Source organism: Pongo abelii, chromosome 16 (assembly GCF_028885655.2).
Source record: "Pongo abelii isolate AG06213 chromosome 16, NHGRI_mPonAbe1-v2.0_pri, whole genome shotgun sequence".
In the NCBI taxonomy this organism is placed as follows: Eukaryota; Metazoa; Chordata; class Mammalia; order Primates; family Hominidae; genus Pongo; species Pongo abelii.
Genome location: NC_072001.2, coordinates 15267492 through 15292979, shown reverse-complemented (window position 1 = coordinate 15292979; position 25488 = coordinate 15267492). Strand labels below are relative to the sequence as shown.

General features: G+C 40.5%; 1 pseudogene; it reads left to right on the top strand.

The window, feature by feature from the left end:
* On the top strand, positions 1-25157 carry LOC129050252 (WASP homolog-associated protein with actin, membranes and microtubules-like; annotated as a pseudogene).
* The last annotated feature ends 331 nt before the right edge of the window (positions 25158-25488 follow it).

Below are 25488 nucleotides of genomic sequence, written 5' to 3'. Positions count from 1 at the left end.
ATGGAGGACGAGCAGCCCGACAGCCTGGAGGGCTCGGCGCCGGTCCGGGAGGGCCTCTTCGCCGATCCCGAGAGGCACCGGCTGCGCTTCCTGATGGCTTGGAACGGCGCGGAGGGCAAGTCCGCTGTGACTTGTCACGACCGCAACCGCGCAGCAGCGGCAGCGGCACGAGGGGGCCCGGCTGGGGCTCGAGCCCAAGCCCGAGGCCGCCGTGTCCCCGCCCAGGTGGGCCGGCCGGCTCTCGGCCGCGGAGTTCCGCGGCGCGCGCCGGCAGCTAGCGGCGCTGTGGCCGCCTCTGGAACGCTGCTTCCTGTGGCTGCCGCCGGAGCTGAACATGCGAGGCGGGGCCTGGGGTCTAGGGCTCGGGCTGTGGGCGCTGCTCTGGCCGGCGCCCGCGGGCCCCTGCGAGGAGGCGCTGCAAGAGCTTTGCGGGCAGCTGGAGCGCTACCTGGGCGCGGCGGTCCACGGCTGCGGCGGCGCCACCGTGCGCGACGCGCTCTTCCCGGCTAAGGGCCGCGCGGCCGACTGCGAGAGCCCGCGCGAGTTCCGGGAGCGGGGCTTGCGCGCGTGATGGGTCGAGGCGGACGCGCGGCTGCGTCAGGTAAGCGAGTCCGGGCCGCCGGCGTGAGTCCGGGCCGCCGGCGCGAGTCCGGGCTTGGGTTACCTGGGACCCTGTGGGAGGCTCCCCCGGCGCCGAGAGCCCTGGCTGACGGGTGACGGGAGGCGCCGGCGGGCGGAGAAGGCCAAGGGTTCCCCGGTGCCCTCACCTGCGCGGGACCGCTGCGGGAAACCGGGGGGTGGGGGGAGCTCCGGGAGGGCCTGCAGAGAGGACAAGCGAAGTTAGAGCCTAGTGTACTTGCAGCTGGGAGCTGGGCTAGGCCCCCCAACCTTTGCCCTGAAGATGCAGGCAGAGCAGGATGTTGTAACGGGAAATGCCAGAAATACTGCAAGCAAAACTCAAAACAACCCATCCATGTAGGAAAGAATAACACGGACTACATGTAAACAATTCCAAATCTGTGTATGAGGAGACGTCGCAAGTGGGATAAAATGGTTTAAAGGAAGAAATGGCTTTTAGGAGATAGGGTGTTTTGTTTTAAGTAATACAGACTTGGTCAAATGGAAAGCCGGTAGAAAGTGAACTTTATTCATGAGTTTAGAATAACCGCATTAGTGCCCTTTTAAGCTGGAAAGAGGTAGTTTGAGAGAGGAATTATTTGAGTGGTAAACTTACTGAACCTAAGGGGACGGGGAAGTACATGTTCATAGAAGGGTTTAGGAGAAAATATGCCTTCTAAATCCACACTCACGGTTTACTAAGGAGAGCTAGGCTGGAGTCTCAGCTCACTGCTCTTATTAACCTGAATGATATTTTTCTGTGCATTCTTTTGAGGAAGGGGAGGTGAAAAGAATTCAGCCTAAGCTAAATATAGAATAAGCTTTCTAAATTAAAATGGTTTTATAAAAGGAGCTTGTTAGTGGGGTCATTTTTGTACTGTGAGCTTTATGTGTAAATGTGTACACACCCACTTAACGTGTTGATTTCACTTTAGAATATGAGGAAACCACAGGGGAGTTTCAGGCCAGTCAGCTTTTGAGCTTCATTTTCACCTTAGGATATGAGGAACCCACAGGGGAGTTTCAAAAATGGTATCATTTTGTATCAGACTTGTTTTTTAAACACTTGGTTTCTCACAGAGATAGGTGGTTTCTCCTTAAAATTGAACATTTATATGATGTATTTTACTGTAGTTACTATCAGAAAAGTTAGTTTTCCCAAATTTCAGTTCACTCTGGGGTCCTATAGCATGAATGTCGTTCATTCTGTTGAGCTAGCTGTTCACATTAGTGTAGTTCACATGTTTATCTGGAACTCAAAAATGAGGGGTTGAGGGGGAAGCTAAAATTCAAAACATGTCCAAATATAAAATTTTAATATTTACTTTATATTTGGAATAGAAAAGCAATTGATTCTAGAATTAGACCAATTGCTAGCATTGCTAGGATATATAAAATGAAGCTGAATATTTTAACTCTGGAATTTTTCTGAATAGTTTGAGAAATAAGGCTGAAATGTATCACTTGCCTTAAGTTTACTTTTGCGTGTGTGTTTTAATATTGTTCAGTGAGGCTTTCACTTAAAAAAAAAAAAAAATATTATTACCTGGATAAAAAATACAGCTGAAAGTAGATCACTTTATCCTTAAGCAGAAGGATGGAAATAGAAGAATTTAAGAATGTATTGGTTGAAAAACATCTATATTATTTGATTTTATTTCTCTTGTGGGAGTAAAATAATTTCCAACCAAATCAGTCCACCTAGATTACATACACTGTTCAGTTTGTTTTCTGCCTTGCAGCACAAGCAATAACCAGCAGAGACTGGAACCATAGCTGAGGCTCTGTAAATGAGTTGACTGCTAAGGACTTCATGGGAATATTAACCTGGGGCATTAAGAGAATCAACATGCTAAAGTACTTGGAGACAGCTCTGTGATGTTTTATGAGGTTTTTGTGTGTGTGTGTGTGTGTGTGTTTTTTTTTTTTGAGACGGAGTCTTGCACTGTCGCCCAGGCTGGAGTGCAGTGGTGCCATCTCGGCTCACTGCAAGCTCCGTCCCCTGGGTTCACGCCATTCTCCTGCCTCAGCCTCCCCGGTAGCTGGGACTGCAGGCCCCTGCAACCACACCCGGCTATTTTTTTGTATTGTTAGTATACACAGGGTTTCACTGTGTTAGCCAGGATGGTCTCGTTCTCCTGACCTCGTGATCCGCCTGCTGTGGCCTCCCAAAGTGCTGGGGTTACAGGCGTGAGCCACCACGCCTGGCCCTTATGAGCTTTTAAAAAGGAATACAGCCTCACAAAACCTTTACAGTCAGAAAAGTCAAATGAAAAAATATCCACAATCTCAAGTGTTCTTTTGAGTCCTTTTCGCTGCATACTTAGTGCATAGTTGAGATTAAATTTTGTACTCTGCCTCTCCATTTAATTATAAAAGTCTCTTTTTTTTTTTGAAACGGAGTTTCGTTCTTGTTGCCCAGGCTGGAGTGCAATGGCACTATCTCGGCTCACCGCAACCTCCGCCTCCCGGGTTCCAGCGATTCTGCTGCCTCAGCCTCCCCAGTAGCTGGGATTACAGGCATGCGCCACCACGCCCAACTAATTTTGTATTTTTAGTACAGACAGGGTTTCTCCATGTTGGTCAGGCTGGTCTCGAAGTCCTGACCTCAAGCGATCCACCCGCCTCGGCCTCCCAAAGTGCTGGAATTACAGGCGTGAGCCACGGTGCCTGGCCAAAAGTCTCCATATTATTAAACAATCTTCAGAAGCACAGTGCTGAATGACTATAGTAATAATATTCTGCCATGGATATATCATAATTTATGTAACAATTCTTGTTTTATTGGACATTTTTGATGGAGGATGATAACATTTTCATATTTAATCAATATTTTAAATTGATGTATTGAAAGTTGAGAACATGAAGGGTTCTTTTGTTTAGTTTTGTTTGTTGGGTATGTATTACACTGTCCTGACTTGAGCTTTATTCACATTTGCTCTCTAGGTTATTCAAGGACACGGAAAAGCCAACACCATGGTGGCATTAATGAAAGTTTACCAAGAGGAAGATGAAGCGTACCAGGAATTGGTTACCGTGGCAACCGTGTTCTTCCAGTACTTATTGCGGCCATTTAGGGCTATGCGAGAAGTTGCAACTTTATGTAAGCTTGATATTTTGGTATTTTTTTTAATTTTTATTTTATCACATTTACTATTTGTCATATATTATTTCTTTATTTACACTTAATGTTCGATCTCTGTACTTTGTTTGGGTTTACTCTTATGTTTATTTACTTATTTATTGATAGAGATGAGGTTTTGCCATGTTGCTCAAGCTGGTCTCTAACTCCTGAGCTCAAGCAGTCTGCCCACCTCGGCCTCCCAAAGCGTAGCATTACAGGTGAAGCCACTATGCCTAGTTCACCCTTATGTTTAAATATTGAATTTATATTTAAAATTGATAGAAAATGAAGACATTTACATAGGTCAGCTTGATAGCTTAAGATTCCTACAAATTTTAAAGAGTTAAATGTTTTTTCTGGCGATGAATTTTTTTTTTTTTTTTTTTTGAGATAGGGTCTCTTTTTGTCAGCCAGGTTAGAGTGCAGTGGCACAATCTTGGCTCACTGCAACCTCCTCCAGGTTCAAATGACTCTTCTGCCTCAGCCTCCTGAGTAGCTGGGATTACAGGTGTGCACCACCACGCCCTGCTAATTTTTGTATTTTTAGTAGAGACGGGGTTTCACCATGTCGGCCAGACTGGTCTCGAACTCCTGACCTCAAGTGAGCCACCCGTCTCAGCCTCCCAAAGTGCTGGGATTACAAGCGTGAGCCACTGCGCCCAGCCTGATGAATTGTTTTTGATGTGATGTTTATTTGCTTCAGCTGTTTTCCTCTAAGGACTCATGCAGATTTCTTAAAATAGGATGAAAATTTAAATAGCAGGACCCTAGATTGTAATTCAGTAACTTAAATTTTAGTAAATACAGTTATTGCTCTTGCTTCATTGAGCCATCAAACAACTTTGTGACACCATTCAGAAAAGGCATTCTTATTCCAGTGTTACAAATGAATCTAGAGTCCAGAGTTGTTAAATAGCTTGCCTTGGGTCTCAACAACGGGAATCAGAAGACACCTAAGAGATCTCTTGATTTCTGCCCCCTGCACTGGGCCATCTTTCCACATATAATCTCATGACCCCTGCCAGATGATTGTACTATAAAAATAGTGTCACATTTAGGTGAAACTCATGCCACTCTAACCTGTGGATAAAGTTGTTCTGTTCATTATTTTGAAAGTCTATTATTTGGAGAGTCTACTTCTTGCATATATTTTGCTTTCTTCTTCTTTTTTTTTTTTTTTTTTTGACATTGAGTTTCGCTCTTGTTGCCCAGGCTGGAGTGCAATGGCATGATCTCAGCTCACTGCAACCTCCGCCTCCTGGATTCAAGCGATTATCCTGCCTCAGCCTCCTGAGTAGCTGGGATTACAGGCATGTGCCACCATGCCCGGCCCGGCTGATTTTGTATTTTTTTAGTAGAGACGGGGTTTCTTCATGTTGGTCAGGCTGGTCTCGAGCTCCTGACCTCAGGTGATCTGCCCGCCTCAGGCTCCCAAAGTGCTGGGATTACAGGCATGAGCCACCGCACCCGGTCTGTATTTTTCCTTTCTTTAAGTAACAGCTGTTTTAAGATACCATTCACAGATTTTATGTATATACGTATATATATATAAAACACATATACGTATATACGTATATATATAAAACACATATACGTATATACGTATATATATAAAATACATATACGTATATATGTATATATAAAATACATATACGTATATACGTATATATAAAATACATATACGTATATATGTATATATATAAAATACATATACGTATATATGTATATATATAAAATACATATACTATATATGTATATATATAAAATACATATACGTATATATGTATATATATAAAATACATATATACGTATATATGTATATATATAAAATATATATAAAAAGATGTACAATTCAGTGATTTTTAGTATATTGAAAGTTGCACAATGATCATTACTATGTAATCTCAGGACATTTTCACCCCCAAAAGAAACTCTGTACCCATTAGTCACTCCCAACCCTGGGCAACCACCAGTCTGCTTTCTGTCTCTGTGGATTTCCCTGCTCTGGACATAGCAACAGCATTATTCAATATGTGGTCCTTTCACTCAGCACAGTGTTTGCAAGGCTAATCCATGTTGTAGCAAATATCAGGATTTCATTTCTTTTTATTGCTCAGTAATATTCATTGTATGAATATATTGCATTTTATTCATCAGTTGATGGACATTTGGGTTGTTTCCACTTTCTGGCTATCATGAATAATTCTGCTTTGAATGTTTGTAAGTTTCTGTGTAGACATATGTTTTCATTGCTCTTGTGTACGTACTGAGAAGTAGGATTGCTGGGTCCTATGATTACTCAATGTTTAACCTTTTGAAAGACTGCCAGATGGTTTTCCAAAGTGGGTGCACCATTTTATACTCCCAAAAGCAGTAAATGAGGGTTCCAATTTGTCTACATTATCACCAACACTTGTAATTGTGTGTCTCTTTGGTTACAGCCATCCTAGTGGGTGTGAAGTGGTATCTTATTATGGTTTTGATTTGTAATTCCTTGTCAGCTAACTTGTACATATTTCTTATGCTTTGTAGAAGAAAAATTGCATATTGGATGACATAGCAGTACATGTCTTAGTTCAGGCTGTTATAATAAAGTACCGTAGATTAGGGGCTTATAAACAACAAAACTTTTTTTCTCACAGTTCTGGAGGCTGGTTAGTCTAAGATCAAGGTGCTGGCAGATCCAGTGTCTTGTGATGGCCAGTTTTTTAATTTGTAGATGACTGTCTTGCTGTGTCTTCACATGGTGAAGAGCAGAGAGAGAGATCCTGTGTCTCCTCTTCTTTTTATAAGGGCATTCATCCCATTCTTGAGGGTTCCACCCTCATGACCTAATTACCTCCCAAAGGCCCCATCTTCAAATACCATCACACTGGGGATTTAGGCTTCAACATACGCATTTTGGGGGGATCCAAACATTCAGTCCAATACCAGTACATGTTATAAGCATGAATATACAGATACTGTCTTTCAGGTGATTATATTACATATCCCTGAAAGAAATGATAACAACAGCTAACACTTAAGTGCTGTGTTCCAGGCCCTATGCTGAGTGCTTGACAACACAGATGACTCATTTAAACAATTGTGTATTATTATTAATAGAGAGAAGCATAAGTTGACAACATTCCTCTCTAGAAAAAGTTATTCTAGGCATATGAAGTGAAAGTAGGTTTTTTTCCCCCCCTTTATGCCCCAGAGTGTCCTTTTGTCTTCCAGGTGGTGCTCAGCTTAGAGCCTTATTCATATGCAGTAAGGGACTGCTGAATGAATGAAAATTTAATTGAGTAGTAGTGTAGTTAAATTAATCCATGTGACCGATTTCCTTTCAATTTCCTAATGGTTCTATATAACTATTAGCTTTTACTAAGATAATTTTCCCTTCTGTCTGTAGAAGTCCTTGGATGAGGATGACCTAGGTCCTAGAAGGGTAGTTGCCCTGGAGAAAGAAGCTGAGGAATGGACCAGATGGGCTGAAGCAGCTGTCGTCTCTATTCAAGATATCACAGTGAATTATTTTAAGGAGACAGTAAAAGCATTAGCAGGTGATAATCTAAAAAATGCTATATGCAGATACGTGTAATTGATTGTCATTTTATTCAAATACCATTTGAGTCCCTCTTAACGCACTAGGCACTGTGTTTTCTAAGTGGCGAGATTTCAGTGTCAAGCATTAAGAGACATTGTACAGTCTGGTGAAGAGAGAGAAATCTTAATTATCTATTCACTGAAGCACATGGAAAATGGCAGTGACAATAAATGGCACAAAGAAGAGAGACATGGGGCTCTGAGGGTCTGTGAGAGAGAAATTGGGCTTGATCAGGGTGGTCACTGAAGGCCTCTGAGAAGTGGCGCTTGCCCCAATATCTGAAGGGTAAATGGAAGTTGAGAGAATAGAAAAAGTGAGGAGTGTTCCAGGCAGAAGGAATAGCACTGGCAAAGGTCCCCTGGCTTGAGGGAAGTTGGCAAATAGGAGCTTACAGAAAACCTGCGGGGCTGGATCGCAGAGAGTGCAGGACAATGTGGTATGAGGGAAATTGCTGGCAAGACAGGCAGGGATCAGACTGTGCAGGGGCTTGTGGGCTGGGTGAAGGACTTTTTTTCAGTCTTAAATAATTTTTGATAAAAACACCAAGTAGGACACAACTTAATGTCTGTCAGTTTGTTAAGTTATGGTACATTCATGAAAGAGAAAACTACATAGCTATTAAGCATGATTCTTGATTTTTTTTTATGAGTGGCAAGAGTTTCTGATATATTGTGCAGAATCAACAAGATATAAAGCAGAATGATGATCCTGGTTTTTTGGTCAAACTATCCATATGAGCCTGTCTGTCTAGCTAGACATAGAAACGATATGGAAGCAAGTGTGCCAAAATATAAGAAGCAGTTGCCTCAACTAGGTGAGATCATGACTTCTTATTGTCCTTTTAAAAATTGAGTACCTAAAATTTTATATTAATGACCACGTATTATTTTTATAATAATAAAAAAGTTAATAAAACAAAATTTCTTTTAAAAAAGATGTTCTGTAGGTAGTATGGAGGCAATAAAAAAAGGATTAGTTCATGATCAATGTTTCCCTTTTTAATGAGGTGTAATTATATTTTATCTTTATAATCCAACAGGAATGCAGAAAGAAATGGAACAGGATGTGAAGAGATTTGGCCAGGCTGCCTGGGCCACAGCAATTCCCAGGTTGGAAAAACTTAAGCTAATGCTAGCTCAGGAGACTCTGCAACTCATGAGAGCGAAAGAGTTGTTTAAATCACAAAAGAGCTGAAATTCAGGGAAAGGTAAGACAAAGATAAATATAACTTTGTTTTAAAAATACACTTTTATTTTTTTTTATTTTTTATTTATTTTTTGAGACGGAGTCTCGCTCTTTCGCCTAGGCAGGACTGCAGTGGTGCAATCTCGGCTCATTGCAAGCTCCGCCTCCCGGGTTCACACCATTCTCCTGCCTCAGCCTCCCGAATAGCTGGGACTACAGGCACCCGCCACCATGCCCGGCTAATTTTTTGTATTTTTAGCAGAGACGGGGTTTCACCATGTTAGCCAGGATGGTCTCGATCTCCTGACCTCATGATCCGCCCACCTCGGCCTCCCAAAGTGCTGGGATTACAGGCGTGAGCCACCGCGCCCAGCCCCACTTTTATGTTTTAAAAATTTTGTATAAATAAAGGATACAAGTGCAGTTTTGTTCCATGGATATATTGTGTAGTGGTGAAGTTTTCACTTTTAGCGTAATCATCACCTATATAATGTAATTGTACCCATTAAATATTTCTCATCCCCCGTCCCACCCACTTACTCTTCTGAGTCTCCAGTGTCTATTATTCCACACTGTCTGTGTATACACACTACTTAGCTCCCATTTATAAGTGGGACCATGTGGTAAAGCACACTTTTATTTTTAGATAGCACTTTTCTTTCCAGGCATCATTAAGGAGCTTCTTTTCTTCACTTATTCCAACACCGTCTTCTATGGAAGGTTAGACATAAAGTTTTCCTTTGGTTAAGATGTTTCAAAATACCATATTGTAGGATTCACTTTATAGTAACACTGAGCCCAGTATTGAAGTGGGTACTGTACTTGAAAATCAATCCAGCAATGTTTTCAGTACAGCTTTAAAATAATCAAAGAGATACTTCACTGAAGGATCATAGACACTTTTTTCCTATAATCTTATGACTTTAAAGCAGAAAACACTGTAAACACCTGTCTTAGTTGGCTAAGGCTGCTATAACAAGATTAAATATCACAGATTGGGTGACTTAAACAACGGACATGTATTTCTCACAGTTCTGGAGGCTGGGAAGTCCAACATCAAGGTGCCTGCAGATTCACTGCCCGGTGAGGATCCTCTTCCTATCTGGTAGACAGCTGCCTTCTTAACTGAGTGCTCATATAGCCTTTTTTCTGTGTGTATGTTTAGAGAGAAAGAAAGTGATCCCTGTCTTTCTCTTCTAATAAGGGCACTAATCCCATGATGGGGGTGCTATCCTTTTGACATAATCTGAATCTAATTACTTCCAAAGGACTCACCTCCAAATAACATCACATTGGGAGTTAGAGTGTCAACATATGATTTTGGGGGGACACCAATAGGCAATACATAATAATACCTCATTGCCATTTATGTTTCTCAAAACCTAAATGTTTTTCTGTGTTTCAAGGATGAGATAAAGTATTAGCATCACTAGATGAAATGAAAAAGTGTTTCTTTCCTATTTGCTCTTTTATATTTAGTACTGAACAAGGAATAGAAAATAGCTAGAATGCTTCTAAAGTTTGTTTTTAATATACTATTTATTTTAACTTATTTTTCTTTTTTTTATGAAAATAAGATGGAAGATCTTCCAGAACAAGAAAAAAATATAAATGTTGTAGATGAATTAGAAATACAATTTTATGAAATTCAGTTAGAACTATATGAAGTTAAATTTGAGATATTAAAAAATGAAGAAATACTGCTTACTACACAGTTGGACTCTCTTAAAAGACTTATAAAAGGTAAAGTTTATATTTAAGTATATAGATTACAATGTTTATAAATTTAAGGAAATACAGACCATATTATCAATTACTTTTTGTAAACTGTAACATCTGAAAATTTCCTAAAGTTTTCCTTCAGTGGTTTATTATTCAAATAATATATTCATTGTTAGCACATAGCAAAACAAAGAAAGAAAAATTATTATTATCCCAATCCCATCATCTAGAGATGCTTAATGGTTGGCTGGGCACAGTGGCTCACGCCTATAATCCCAGCACTTTGGGAGGCCTAGGCGGGCAGATCACTTGAGGTCAGGAGTTCCAGACCAGTCTGGCCAACATGGTGAAACCCCGTCTCTACTAAAAATACAAAAATACTAAACCCTGTCTCTACTAAAAATACAAAGTCCCGTGTGGTGGCACGTGCCTGTAATCCCAGCTACTTGGGAGGCTGGGGCAGGAGAATGGCTTGAACCCGGGAGGCGGAGGTTTCAGTGAGCCAAGATCGTGCCACCGCACTCCAGCCTGGAAGACAGAGCGAGACTCCGTCTAAAAAAGAAAAAAAAAAAGAGAGATACTTAGTGGTAATAATTTGCTGTATAACTTTGTAGATTTTAAAATATGCTGATATATAAAAGCATAAATTTTTAACCAAAACTACATAACCAGTTCAGTAACATCTTTTTTAAATTTTTTTAATTTTTATGGGCGCATAGTAGATATATATATTTATGGGTTACATGAGATATTTTGACACAGGCATACAATGCATAATAGTCTCTTTTTCATTTAATACATAATAATTGTCTTTCTATTTCAGAAATAATAAAAGTATCAAAATTTTAATGGCTGCATAGTATTCCATTATATGGATATACCGTGATTTCCAAATTTCTGCTGTTTTGAACAGTAGTGTAGTGAACTTTCCTTTACACATGTCTTTGAGTATACGACAGATTATCTCCTTGGAGTAAATATCTAAGGATGAAATTATTGGGTCAAGGGCAATATATATTTTACATTTTGCTACGTAATAATACAACAATCATCTGAGATACATTTTTCCTCACCTCCGTATTATTTTCTGATTTCTAAATTTCATACTACGTAGTGGCCCTCTAGATAGGTTGTACATTTAAAATGACGCTCCCAGGCTGGGTGTGGTGGCTCACGCCTGTAATCTCAGCACTTTGGGAGGCTGAGGGGGGCAGATCACTTGAGGTCAGGAGTTCAAGACCAGCTTGACCAACGTGGTGAAACCCTGTCTCTACTAAAAATACAAAAATTAGCAGGGCGTGGTGGTGGGCGCCTGTAATCCCAGCTACCTGGGAGGCTGAGGCGGGAGAATCGCTTGAACCTGGGAGGTCGAGATTGCAGTGAGCTGAGATGGCAGACTCTGTCTCAAAAAAAAAAAAGAAAAAAGACACTCCCATCAGCAGAATATGAGTGTGTATGTTTCCCAGACTCATACCATTCTTTTGCATTTTTGCTTACTTGACAGAGAAAATGGCAATTTTCCAATTTTCATTTATTTAATTATGAGTGAATATTGAACAAAATTTTGTATGTTTACAAGCCATTTGTACTTATTTTATGAAATGCCTATTCATAGTCGTTGTCCGTTTTTCTTTGGAATATTTCCTTTCGACATTAAGAATAATATCCTCTATTGTCTGTCATATATTGCAAATAATCTCTCCTTGTCATTTGCGTTTTCTTGCCTTTCAGAAATATTTAATTTTTATGAAGTCGTGTTTATCGATTTTTTCCCCTATGGCTTTTGCTTTTAGTATTATGTCTGGCAATAGTCTCCTATCCCAAAATTATGTCAATATATACTTATGTTTTCTTTTAGTATGTTTATGATGTTACTTTTTAAAACATTTAATTCTTTAGTCCAGGTGGAATTTATTTTGATTGTGGTAGGAACTGAAACTTTCACTCAAATTGTTAAGCAGTCCCAATCACTGATTTTAAAAACATTTTCCCTAAATGTTTAACATTTCTCCAGTTAAACATTAGATTGACTTTGGTCTGTTTCTGAGTTGTTCTCCTCCATTGGTTCGTGAGTGGCTTCTGCTGCTGGCTCCATGCTGTTCTCATGACTGTCTTGGAGGCACGTTTTAGGGTCTGGTAAGGCAAGTACCCCCCCATTACTTCACAAGTTTTCTGACTATTTTCACTCCTTTATTCTTCCAGATGAAATTCAGAATCAAGTTCAAAACAAAAACTCGTTGGAATTTTGATTGTGATTTTGCTTCAAATTAGAGATTACTTTGGGGAGAATAGTGGTCTTTGCAATTTTGAATCTTCCTACCCAAGAACATGGTATGTCTCTCTCCATTTATTTAAATCTTTTTTCCTAAAGTTCCTCCAAGTTTAATAAATTTCTTCACATAGATCCTGAATTTTTAGTTTAATCCTGAGTATTCAGAATTTTTTTCAGTAGTTTCAGGTTATAAGCATTTTACATATTTAGGAAAAAAATTACATTAAAAAAAGAAGTTAATCTGGAAGGATGCATGCCAAATTGTTCATAATGTTTTTCCTCTGAGAATGACTCAGAAGGTTTGGGGAAGAAGCAATAGAATTTCACTGTTTATTTAATGTACTTTGGGAGGGTTTGAATTTGTTACAGTAAGCATGACTTTTAAAAAATCAATATGAAATCAAGATTAAATATCACTAAGGCATCTTAATAATATATTGCTGATAGAATATAAGTTGCCTTTCTGGAGGGCATTGTGGCAATGGGTATCAAGATCCTTAAATACGTATCTGCTAAGGAAGTGATAAAAAGTGTACACAAAGATCTATACAGAGATGTTCATCACAGTGAAATGAAGAATGGAACAGTGGAACAGCCTAACAACATGGATTGCTTAAATTAGAGAATACTATGCTGCCATTAAAATTTATCTTTTTTAATTTCTTTTTATTTTTGGAGATGGAGTCTTGCTCTGTTGCCCAGGCTGGAGTGCAGTGGCACGATCTCGGCTCACTGCAACTTCTGCCTCCCAGGTTCATGCTGTTCTCCTGCCTCAGCCTCCTGAGTAGCTGGGATTATAGGCACACGCCACTGTGCCCAATTAGTTTTTGTATTTTTAGTAGAGACGGGGTTTTGCCATGTTGGCCAGGCTGGTCTTGAACTTCTGGCCTCAGGTGTGCCACCTGCCTTGGCCTCCCAAAGTGCTGGGATTACAGGTGTGAGCCACCGCACCTGGCCTAAAAATCTATTTCCATCCCATGGAAAATGTTCTTTTAGAACTCCATTGATATGTGTAGCTATGTAAGTAGTATGTGTATGTGTGTGTGTGTGTGTGTATATACGTATGTCTATACAGGTATGTATACATGCATATACTACTTACAGGTATATGCACACATGCTACTTACATACATGTGTATAGTCATGTATATATACATGTGTATATGTATATTACATTTATACACATACATTTTTTATATGTTAATAGCGATTCTCAGTGGTGGGATTACAAGTGATCTTTATTTTCCTTACATTTAAAAAAATTCAGTGCAGTTTTACAAATAATAAAATATGTTTTAAACAATCATTAATACGTTTTTGGAAAAACAGGATGAAGTTGTCTATTATGATCCATGTGAAAGTCCAGAGGAACTTAGTCATTGACTGTGGTGGGGCTGTAGGACGATAAGAATTCAGAAGTGAAAGAACTCAGAAGGCAGTGCCAGCAGCTGGAGTCTATTAAAACGGGCAGGATCTGTGTCAAAAGAGCTTCTCTCCAGAGTAGAAAGGTAGGTACGCTCAGAGCGGCTTTCTTTTCTTTTCTCTTCCAGAGATTTATTCTTGTATGAAGGATAAAGAGGTATTGAAATAAGGTTTTTACCCACACAGTGATTAATTTTTTGTGTGCTTATGCACTTATCCATGGCTATAGTTAAAATGATTTTAAATATTTTTCTTAAAAATATTATTTTTTTCTTTTGGGTTTTAAGCATTTAGCAGATCTCAAGGTTTTAATTTATTCATTCAACAACTATTTGTTGAATGCCCACTGCATACACAGGCACTTTATTTTTATTTTTTTGAGACAGAGTCTTGCTCTGTCACCCAGGCTGGAGTGCGGAGGCACGATCTTGGCTCACTACAACTTCCGCCTCCTAGGTTCAAGTGGTTCTCATGCGTTAGCCTGCCAAGTAGCTGGGTTTACAGGCACGTGCCACCACGCCCAGCTAATTTTTGTATATTTTGTAGAGACGGGGTTTCGCCATGTTGGCTAGGCTGGTCTTGAACTCCTGACCTCAAGTGATCTGCCCACTTGGCCTCCCAAAGTCCTGGGATTGCAGGTGTGAGCCACCGCCCCTGGACCATGGGTACTTTAAAAACTACAATAGGTAGAAACTCTATTTCTAATAACCAACTATAACAATTCTAAATATATTTTACTGTAAATTATTGAGTACACAAAACAATTACAGATAATATTCAGCTCACCTCAGATCTTGTATTTGGTGATTTTTTTCTTAATTTTTAAAAATCCATGAATACATAAAAAGATAACACTAAGAAATTTGTTTCCGACAGAAAAGGAAGCTTCTATATATCATTTTTATACAGACTTTTATATGTATTTACTCATATTTACTATACTTTTCTCCCTTTTTTTTGTTTTGAGACGGAGTCTTGCCCTGTCTCCCAGGCTGGAGTGCAGTGGTGCAATCTTGGCTCACTGCAACCTCTGCCTCCCCAGGTTCAAGCGAGTCTGCTGCCTTAGCCTCCTGCGTAGCTGGGATTACAGGCGCCTGCCACCACGCCTGGCTAATTTTTGTATTTTTAGTAGAGATGGGGTTTCACCATGTTGGTCAGACTTGTCTTGAATTCCTGACCTCAAGCAATCCACCTGCCTCAGCCTCCCAGAGTGCTGGGATTACAGGCATGAGCCACTGTGCCCAGCCTACTATAATTTTCTTGTTAGAATTAAGAAAACGTGAAAATTGTGACTTTTGTAGCTTACAAAAATGTTGATTACTCTTCTATGTAAATACGAATACTTAAAAAAAACTTGTCTAGGTGCTGTGGCTTATGCCTGTAATCCCAGCACTTTGGGAGGTTGCGGTGGGAGAATCACTTAAGGCCAGAAGTTCGAGACCAGGGACAACACAGTGAGACCTCATCTCTGTGATGCGCACCTATAGTCCCAGCTACTCAAGAGGCTGAGGCAGGAGGATCGCTTGAGGCCAGGAGGTTGAGGCTTCAGTGAGCTGTGATTGTACCACTGCACTCTAGCTGGGGTGATAGAACAAGACCCTGTCTCTAATAAAAAATAAAAATAAAAAATTTTGTTAGAAGAATATATTCTTTGCATGTTCGTGTTTAAGAATTGTACTTCTGAATTTAGGAACGGTTATTCAGAGGATTTGAAGATCTACAGGCATTTGCCCTTTGCTCCACATTTCAGAAAACCCATGAGCCCCAAGAGGAGTCTTCTTTGGCACTCCCATGGTGCTGTGGATGAACAGATACCTCCACCTCCTTGGCAGTGTTATATGTATATGTATATGTATATAAAATGCTCCTGTGCCTTCTCTTATCCAGACTTGGAGCATTAACCTTCACTCTCAAGATATAATCACTCCCCTTACCCCATTTAGAGGAGCTCTTTCCACTGATTCTGGAAATGTTGGAATTTGGAAGGCACTCGGTTCATAGAATGGTAGTTGAGGTGAGCTCTTAACTTGGGTTCAGATCACAGCCTGGCCACTTAGGTAGCCATGTGACATTAGGCAAACTACTTAAATGTCTTTTCGGCTCACAGTTTTCTCCTCTGTTAAAAGACGATGACAGACCGGGCACGGCACCCGTAATCCCAGCTATTCAGGAGGCTGAGGCAAGAGAATCGCTTGAACCCAGGAGGCGGAGGTTGCAGTGAGCCAAGATCACGCCATTGCACTCCTCCAGCCTGGGCAACAAGAGCAAAACTCAGTCTCAAAAGAAAAAAAAAAAAATAGTGGTAATAATACAAATTTCATGTGAAGATAAAGTATCATAAGGCATGAAAAGTACTTGTCATTGAAGCTAAAACCTACTCAATAAATGTTAGTATTATCTGTGAGTATTACTGTATTATTTTTTACATAGATTAAGGATTTTATGTACATATAGCATATTATATATTGGTATAGTGAGTGGTTAAGCACAGGTGAAACAGTGATAACAATTTTTCAGGTTTTTTTAGATTGCTCTGTGTTTGTAGGTATGCTTGGAAATGTAATTAGTATTTATAATGTTATGGGGAAATGTGTTTAAAACAATCACATTAAAACATTGTTGGGACACATCCCATTTAAGAATGGGGGCTGCCTGTATGTCCTCTCGTGGTTGGAGGATTGTTTTCATCTCTTAAAGCACTCTGCTGGGAACAAATTATTTCCATAAGCAGCCAGGCAACTCTCATCATAGACTCTGAAGGAGACAGTACCATTGGGCCGCGCCAGAACTAATATTAATGAATGCCTTACCCTATGCCCAAATGCAGTGCTTTCTTCTTTTAACCTTTTATGCTATACCAGGGTAATATTAAAAACCATGTAGGTGATTTGTATTATTCCACCAGGATCAGTGCAAAGAAAATCATCGGCTCAGATTGCAACAGGCTGAAGAAAGCATAAGATATTCTCGTCAGCATCACAGTATTCAGATGGTGAGTGTCCTCTGAAGGAAAATGTTTTGTTTGTGTAGCATGACATGCAGGCCTAGACTTGTGGAAACTGGAGTTGCGTTGCCCTGGACCTGCAGCTGTCAGCCATCTCGCCTCCAGGCCTGCAGTCTGGGTGCAGCCTTGGGGTGGTAATGTTGGGGTACAGCCTCTTTCTTTGTCAAGACGTTTTTATTGTATGCCAAGACATTTTTTGTAATGTTGAGCAATTTACAAATATACATTTGTTTAAATACAGAAAAGAGACAAGATAAAAAGGAGCAAAAGAAAAAAGAATGGATCAACCAAGAATGTCAAACACTCCAACGATTGAGAGCATTTAAAGAGGTAAGTTCTATAAACCATCACCTCATCTACACTTCTGGGGAAATAAATGAAGACTGCTCTAAAGAGGAAAGTATAAAGTATTAAGAACAGGTCATTCAGAACAAGAAACATTTAAAAATAACATTATTTCTGGTATATCAATAAAAAGCAACAACAAAAATAGAATATCAGTGATTCAAAACCCATGACATAAAATAACTGCTGTTTTTGACATCACAACACACTTGGGTTCCTGCTCTGCACTCCTCACTGAGTAGTCCTAACTGGCACTGGTGGTTTAGATTGGCAGGGAAAACTGAAAACTGTTCAACTCCCTTGAATTTAGCTGGCATTTCCTCTCATTTGTAATAAACAGTTCTTTAAAATGTTATCCAGGCAGCATTGTGATATAAGTGTAGTGAAAGTGCCCAGTTAAAAGTAAAATGTGGTTTTTTTTTTTAATATCTACAACTTTCTTTTTTCTTTTTTTTTTTAAAGTATATACTTAAGAGGGTAATGTTATTTTTTTATGTCCTCTGTTCCAGGCCTACATTTGTATTTCCTCCACAAAATGATCCTGAGTCTGTAATTTTTGTTCTATTTGACTTTATTATTAGAGATAAATTTGTTTAATTAAAAAAAGCTGCTATGAAGATTCAAAAAATAATTTTTTGCTTTTATTTTTAATTGACACATAATTGTACATATTTATGAGGTATAGTGTGATGTTTTGATACAGGTATATAATGTGGAATGATCAAATCAGGATAATTAGCATATCTATCACCTCAAACATTTATCTAAAGGTAAATGGGTTTTTTTAAATAATGTAAATAGGGAGTCCGGCACGGTGGCTCACGCCTATAATTCCAGCACTTTGAGAGGCTGAGGCAGGCGGATTGCTTGAGACCATGAATTTGAGACCAGACTGGGCAACATGGTGAAACCCGAGCTCTCCTAAAAATACAAAAATTAGCCGGGCATGGTGGTGCATGCCTGTAGTCCCAGCTACTTGGGAGGCTAAGGCACAAGAATCACTTGAGCCTGGGAGGCAGAGGTTGCAGTGAGCTAAGCTTGCGCCACTGCCCTCCAGCCTGAACAACAGAGTGAGACTCTTCTGCCTCAAAAAAAAAAAAAAAAGTAAATAGGGGCTTATTAAAGAATATCATTGAATTTACCGACTATAAAACATAGACCTGCTTTCATTCCCCAGCCTCTTCACAAAGACCCAAGTTTATTGTAGCCCCAAAAAAGGAAACAACCCACTTTATCCCAGAAAAGATTCTGGAATAGGTATCAGATGCCTTCCATATACCAGGCACCATGCTATGCACTTCACATTCACTCTTAGTTCTTGAAACAGCCTTGTGAGATAGTTTCATCACCACTTTACAAATGAGTAACCAAGGTTCAGAATGGTTGGTTACACAACTTAGTTCAAGGTTAAACAGGCATTGAAGCCAGGTCTTACTCCAGAGCCAGACATGGCTTCTCAGCGTAGGCAGCACATCCAGATTCCCTGGAGAGCTTCTTCTAAGTACTAACGCCCAGCCCCACCCACAGAAATTCTGATGGTTTGGGTTTGAACTGCAGCGGGAAGCATGAATTGAAGGAGCTGCATGAATACCAGATGAACGCAGAGCCAGTGAGGTGGAGAGGAACTGGCGGGTCGCCGTCACAGAGTTTCGATGAACAGAATGGAGTTAGTGTGGAGGAAGGGATCCAAGGGCGGCCAGCCCATCTCCTCAGCTGTCACTCAGATCAAGGAATTGTTTGGCAGTACAGGAGATTACTTTTTCATGTGTGGGTGATACGAAAATGGGAGGGGTAGGCAGATTTAAGATGACAGAATCAGGCCTCCTAACTGGAGGCCTCCTAATCAGGCCTCCAGTGAAACTGGAACAATTAGTTAAATGCTAACAAGTTCACCCAAAATTTGGATAAATTACTGGTTTTCTAGTGCAGAAAAGCCCATGTGGAGCTATGCACTTGCATAGGGTGATAGGAAAGTCTGTGTGGCTTAAGTTTTGGGTAAAAGAATTTGAGAATTCAATTTCCTTCAGCTTAATGAGCCATCTGTGTGATGAAAGCTCATGGGCTTTTGGGATGTATGGACAGCAGCATCCTGTGTAGAATAAGGGAGTTCTGTGTTTACCAAGAAGTGCCACCCTTGAAGGGGACATAGCCAGTTTGAGCACATTTAGAAGGGAGGAAGTAGGAGAGGGAGAAAACTAGAAATAAAATCTTGTGATACATGATATCTGTTGAGATCAAGGAAGTTCTTTGAATATCTGAAGGGCTGCACGAGGTAAAGGATTTAATTTATCGTGGGTGGACAGACTGCCTGTGTAATATAAGGCAGAACTTGGCCAGGCACCGTGGCTCACGTCTGTAATCCCAGCACTTTGGGAAGCTGAGGCAGGCAGATTGCTTGAACCCAGGAGTTTGAGACCAGCCTGGGCAACAAAGCGAGACCCCGTCTCTGCAAAAAAAACAAAGGCAAACTTAATAGTTCAGAGTCACAGTGACATGCTGCAGCCGGGATGCCACAGAGGGCATCCTTGAGTGGTTCAGGGAACCCCAACATCAGGGATGACCTGATCAGTTGGATGGAGATCAGCTGGATGACCACTGCAGTTTAGCCCTCTGGCCCAGTTTCTGGGATTCTAATTCTGCTGGCATGCTCTCTGACAGAAGGCTGCAGGACGGCAGCTGCATGGCTGTGTCTGCATCGGGGAAGTTTGGGGGCTTGTTGCCATGACATTGCTATTTGTCCTGAAAGGAGCAGAATGTGAGGGAAATGGAAATAGTCCTTGAGTTAATCATGGATTGCATGGTGTGTGTGTGTGTGTGTGTGTGTGTGTGTTTGTTTGTTTTAGGTTTGCATTAATAGGATCATATTGAATGCATCCTTTGCCAGTGTCTTTAACTTAGGTTTTTGAGATATATTCATGTTAATATGTATAGAGCTAGTTCATTTTAATGAGTTCATAGTATTACATTTTATGTTTTATTGGCTAATCAGCGCCTTCTTTAGGGACCTCCTCTCAAGATTAGCTCTTTGTAGGGCTAGGTTTTTCTTTATCAAATGAATACCTGAAAGACCAGAACTTTTTCAATTTACATTTTTTAAATTATGAAATTAACTCTAAGCCTAAAAGTTAGAGAAAATAAATATCCACAGGCTCTGTAATAGCTGCCACTCAGATGTCCACTGTGCTGGCATTTTTCATAGAACTTTTCTCATTTTTAATTGTAATACATACTATTTTATATCTGGTTTTCATTGAACACTGACTGTATCATCTGATTTTTTCAGGTGTTTCAGGGGTTGTACTATTTATGACTTTTTATGACTACTTAATATTTTGAATAGATTTGTCATTTTTTCAACTAGTATCCTATTATTTGTATTTTAGCATTTCTAATTTTCCATACTAAAAATTGATGACATTTTCCTCTATACATATGCTTTCGTGTCTTCATTTTACTACAGAGAAGGTAATACTTGATCAGAGGATATAAATGCTTATCTTTTAGCCCATGAGAAATGGACTCGGTAGCAAGGATGGCTGTGCAAACAAGAAGGAGCCACTTTGTGAATTAGACCATCCGTGCATAGAAACGCATGTGTTTATAGATTTCTAGAAAGTTGCAGCATTTTGAGGGTTTGCACTTGTGGCAGATTCCTCACCATGGTTTTTCATTTTCAGAAATGCCTAGCTCAATCTGTCTGAAACACCTCTGGCTCAGAATCTGTGGCTCCAAACCTGCCAGGTGACCTTTCCCAGCAGACGTGCTTGCCAGCTTCCCAGGTGGTGTCAGTAATTCACCCGTCCTCTAGGAAAACTAGAGGTGTTCCCCTATCGGAAGCTGGTAAAGTGATAAGCCCCAAGTGTCGACTGTCATGGAAATATCCCTGTCCAGCTTTTTGTTCCAGTTGGTGATCAAACACATTCCAAATCCAGTGAGGAACTGTCACTGCCACCACCTCCTCCTCCACCACCACCACCACCCCAACCCCTCCTCTGCCTGCTCTGTCCTCATCCTCTCAAGCTGCAACTCATCAGAACTTAGGCTTCTGGACTCCAGTGAAAGATGACCAGCCACTTCCTCTAGTGTGCGAATCACCTGCTGAGAGACCACGTGACTCCTTGGTAAGTTTTCCATGTCCAGGATCTATGGACGAAGCGTTGGCCTCCTTGAGGCACGGCAGAGCTCCTCTCCAGAAGGTGGAAGTGCTGGTGGTGTGTCCTCCCCGTGCCTCAGTCAATGAGCACATTCTGGCTGCCATAAGGCAAGGGGTCAAACTGAAGAAAGTTCACCCTGATATTGGCCCAAAACCCAGCAGCAAACCAACCAGCAACAGATGCAACAGTGATCTTGAGAGGAGAATCAGGGCCGCACTCCAGAGGATCAAGAGGGTGTCTGCTGACTCAGGAGGACAGCGACGAGCAGGACCCTGGCCAGTGGGACTGTTAGGCTCAAGTTTGACAAAGGCATCCACCACTGTAGGCTTGAATAAAGTGGGTGAGGCTAAGACCTATTGAAAAGCACACTAACAGGGTGCTGGTAGTTGGGCCACATAACATTCCGGAAGATCAGCAGGGCCTTTTGTGGGATGCTGCAGCATTTTTTTTTTTTTTTTTTTTTTGAGAGATGGAGTCTCGCTCTGTCGCCCAGGCTGGAGTGCAGTGGTGCAATCTTGGCTCACTGCAAGCTCCACCTCCCGGGTTCATGCCATTCTCCTGCCTTAGCCTCTCGAGTGGCTGGAACTACGGGCACCCGCCACCATGCACAGCTAATTTTTTGTATTTTTTAGTAGAGACGGGGTTTCACCATGTTAGCCAGGGTGGTCTCAATCTCCTGACCTCATGATCCACCTGCCTCGGCCTCCCAAAGTGCTGGGATTACAGGCGTGAGCAACTGCACCCGGGCTTTTTTTTTTTTTTTTTTTTGAGGTGGAGTCTCACTCTGTTGCCCAGGCTGGAGTGCAGTGGCATGATCTTGGCTCGCTGCAACCTCCACCTCCCGGGTTCAAGCAATTCTCTGCCTCAGCCTCCCAAGTAGTTGGGATTACAGGCACGTGCCACCACATCCACCTAATTTTTGTATATTTAGTAGAGACTGGGTTTCACCGTGTTGGCCAAGCTGGTCTTGAACTCCTGACCTCATGATCCACCTGCTTTGGCCTCCCAGGGTGTTGGGATTGCAGGTGTGAGCCACCGTGCCTGGCTGATGCTGCAGCTTTTATGTGACGCGGTGACTCTTAAAACTGGGGAGGGAAGTAGACATGAGAGTTTCATACACCACCCCATACGTGGGATGTCAAGACCCATCGGATGTGTCGCTGGCCTAACAGAAGAGCACTTATTTCTCACCATGGGTGATCTAGAATTGTTCCCTGATTCTGAAAGAAGTTTGCTCTACTCTGGTAAGCAGCACTATTAGACTACTGACTGTGGCCTCCTGTGCATATGGAATAGTGATTTCTCAGATTTATAGGTTTGAATGTGAATGTTATCAATAATCAGAATAAATTGCTTATATTCAGGAAAAAAATACCAATTGTGCACATATTTTTATAAAATTATACATAAACACTTTATTTTTATGTCATTCTAAATAATTTTTTGTATGTTTCTATTTCCAAATGTTTGGTAATAGATAGAAATATGATTGATTTTATTTATTGAGTTTGTGTATAACCACGTTACTAAACTCACATATTGAGCATTTTAATAGGTTATTTTGAATAGTTTTACATAGACTGTTAAGTTGTCTGAAAATAGAAACAGGTTTAATTCTTCCTTTCTGATGTGGATGTTACTGATTTTTTTCCCTACATTACTGATCTGGCTAGCACTGTCAGTATAAAGTTGAATATAAGTGGTAAAAGAGCTGACTTCTTGCCTTGGACCCAGTTTTTAAATCAGTCGGAGAGTCACCATTAAGTGTAATTTAGTGGTAGTTTTGGTTTTTTGTTTGTTTGTTTGTTTTGTAGATGGCCTCTATCAGGTTAAGTTCCCTTTTCTCATTTTGCTGAGAGTTTTTATAAAGAATAGCTATTGAATTTTGTCAAATGCTTTTGCTGCATCTGCTGATATGATACATTTATTCTTCATCTACCTAATGTTGCAATTTATATCTGTTGAGCTTTGAATGTTGAACCAGGCTTGCATTCATGGTATAAATCACTTGTTTGTAAAGTATTGTTTTTAAATATTGCTAGATTTGATATCTTAGTATTGTATTTTTATATTTGTCTTCATGTGTTTTTCTTTTCTCATAAGTGTCTGTACCCCCTTTTTTTTTCTTTAAAGAGAAATGATGAGAAAGATTGTCTCTCTTGAAGTTCTCAGTGCCTGTGCATTGCTGCCACTACACAACTAGTATCATGACAACAGCTTCAGAACCAGAGCTGGCTTCCAGGCAAGGCTGGGTGGGGAAGAAAGAGAAAAACAAAAGAATTATTTCGCTTTGCCGAGACCCTAACCTAGTGGTGCTAGAGGAATTAAAGACATACACACAGAAATATAGAGGTGTGAAGTGGGAAATCAGGGCTCTCACAGCCTTCAGAGCTCAGCCCCGAACAGAGATTTACCCACGTATTTATTAACAGCAAGCCAGTCATTAGCATTGTTTATATAGATATTAAATTAACTAAAAGTATCCCTTACGGAAACAAAGGGATGGGCCGAATTAAAGGAATAGGTTGGGCTAGTTAACTGCAGCAGGAGCACGTCTTTAAGGCACAGATCGCTCATGCTATTGTGTGTGGCTTAAGAATGCCTTTAAGCGGTTTTCCACCCCGGGCGGGCCAGGTGTTCCTTGCCTTCATTCCCGTAAACTCACAACCTTCCAGCGTGGGTCTTAGGGCCATTATGAACATGTTACAGTGCTGCAGAGATTTTGTTTATGGCCAGATTTTGGGGGGCTTGCTCCCAGCACTCTACATATGCTCCATTTTACAGAGGCTTCATTCTTGGTTCTCTAGCTAAAAAGAGTAGAAATTTTGCACACCTGGGTTAGAAAAAAAAAATAGCCATTAAACCCACCCCTGTTACAGGTCACTATTGGTATTTTGATTTTGCTTTCAATCCATCTGTTATTGTTTACTTTTAAGAGTTCTTGGTAGTTGCTTTTTATGTCCAGAGTTTTAATTTCAATCAGAAGGAAAATAGGCCTTGGTGAGCATGCTTTGTCTTGGCTGGTGCCAGAAGTCTATACTCAAATATTTTTAAAATAATTTTTAGTTGAATAACAAGTTAGACCTGTGCTTAGCTTTCTCATTGTTTTCCTAAAAATAGAAAAGGTTTTAAATACTTTAACCACGAAATAATTTAAAGCAGGTTTAAAATAAACGCCTTCGTTTTGCCTATTGTATTACTCTGTTCTCACACTGCTAATAAAGACATACCCAAGACTGGTAATTTACAAAGTAAAGAGGTTTAATTGACTCACAGTTCCACATGGCTGGGGAGGCCTCCCAATCATGGCAGAAGGTGAATGAGGAGCAAAGTCACATCTTACATGGTCGCAGGCAAGAGAGAGCATGTGTGCAGGGGAATTCCCCTTTATAAAACCGTCCGATCTCATGAGACATTCACTCTCATGGGAACAGCATCAGAAAGACTCACCTCCATGAGTCAGTTACCTCCCACTGTGTCCCTGCCACAACATGTGGGAATTGTGGGAGCTAAAAATCAAGATGAGACACAGTCAAACCATATCTCCTATATACATTCACACTAGCGTTTTAGTTTTAGAACTAGTTCTATGTTACTATCTGAATTAATTTTTCCACAATTTTGTAAGGAAAAATAATGCCTTCTTTGAATTTCATGTGTAAATGATATTTTTAGTTTTGTGTCATTTTGTCCAATAAATTCTGAAAATCTTTGTATTGACAGTGTGTATCTCTGCATAACCATCTATGTATAAGAGCGCTCAGTAAAAAGAATAAAGAGGAAAAAGCACTGGATCTATATTTATACAAAACAAGCCACCAGCAGAGCCCACTGGGAGTGGTCATGATATAATCAGGAGTGTATATTCACAGGTTGTAGATCTGCATATCAGAAGAGGGTTTGCAGATAGCAGATTCTAGAAAAGTTGTCTAATCAGACGGTAAATGCAGGTGTCGAAGCACTGAACAAAAATAAGCTGCTTTAATTATTTATAAGAGGGAAGTACAAGTCATTATTCCATCTGCTAATTTACAGCCTGTAAGATACCCTTTA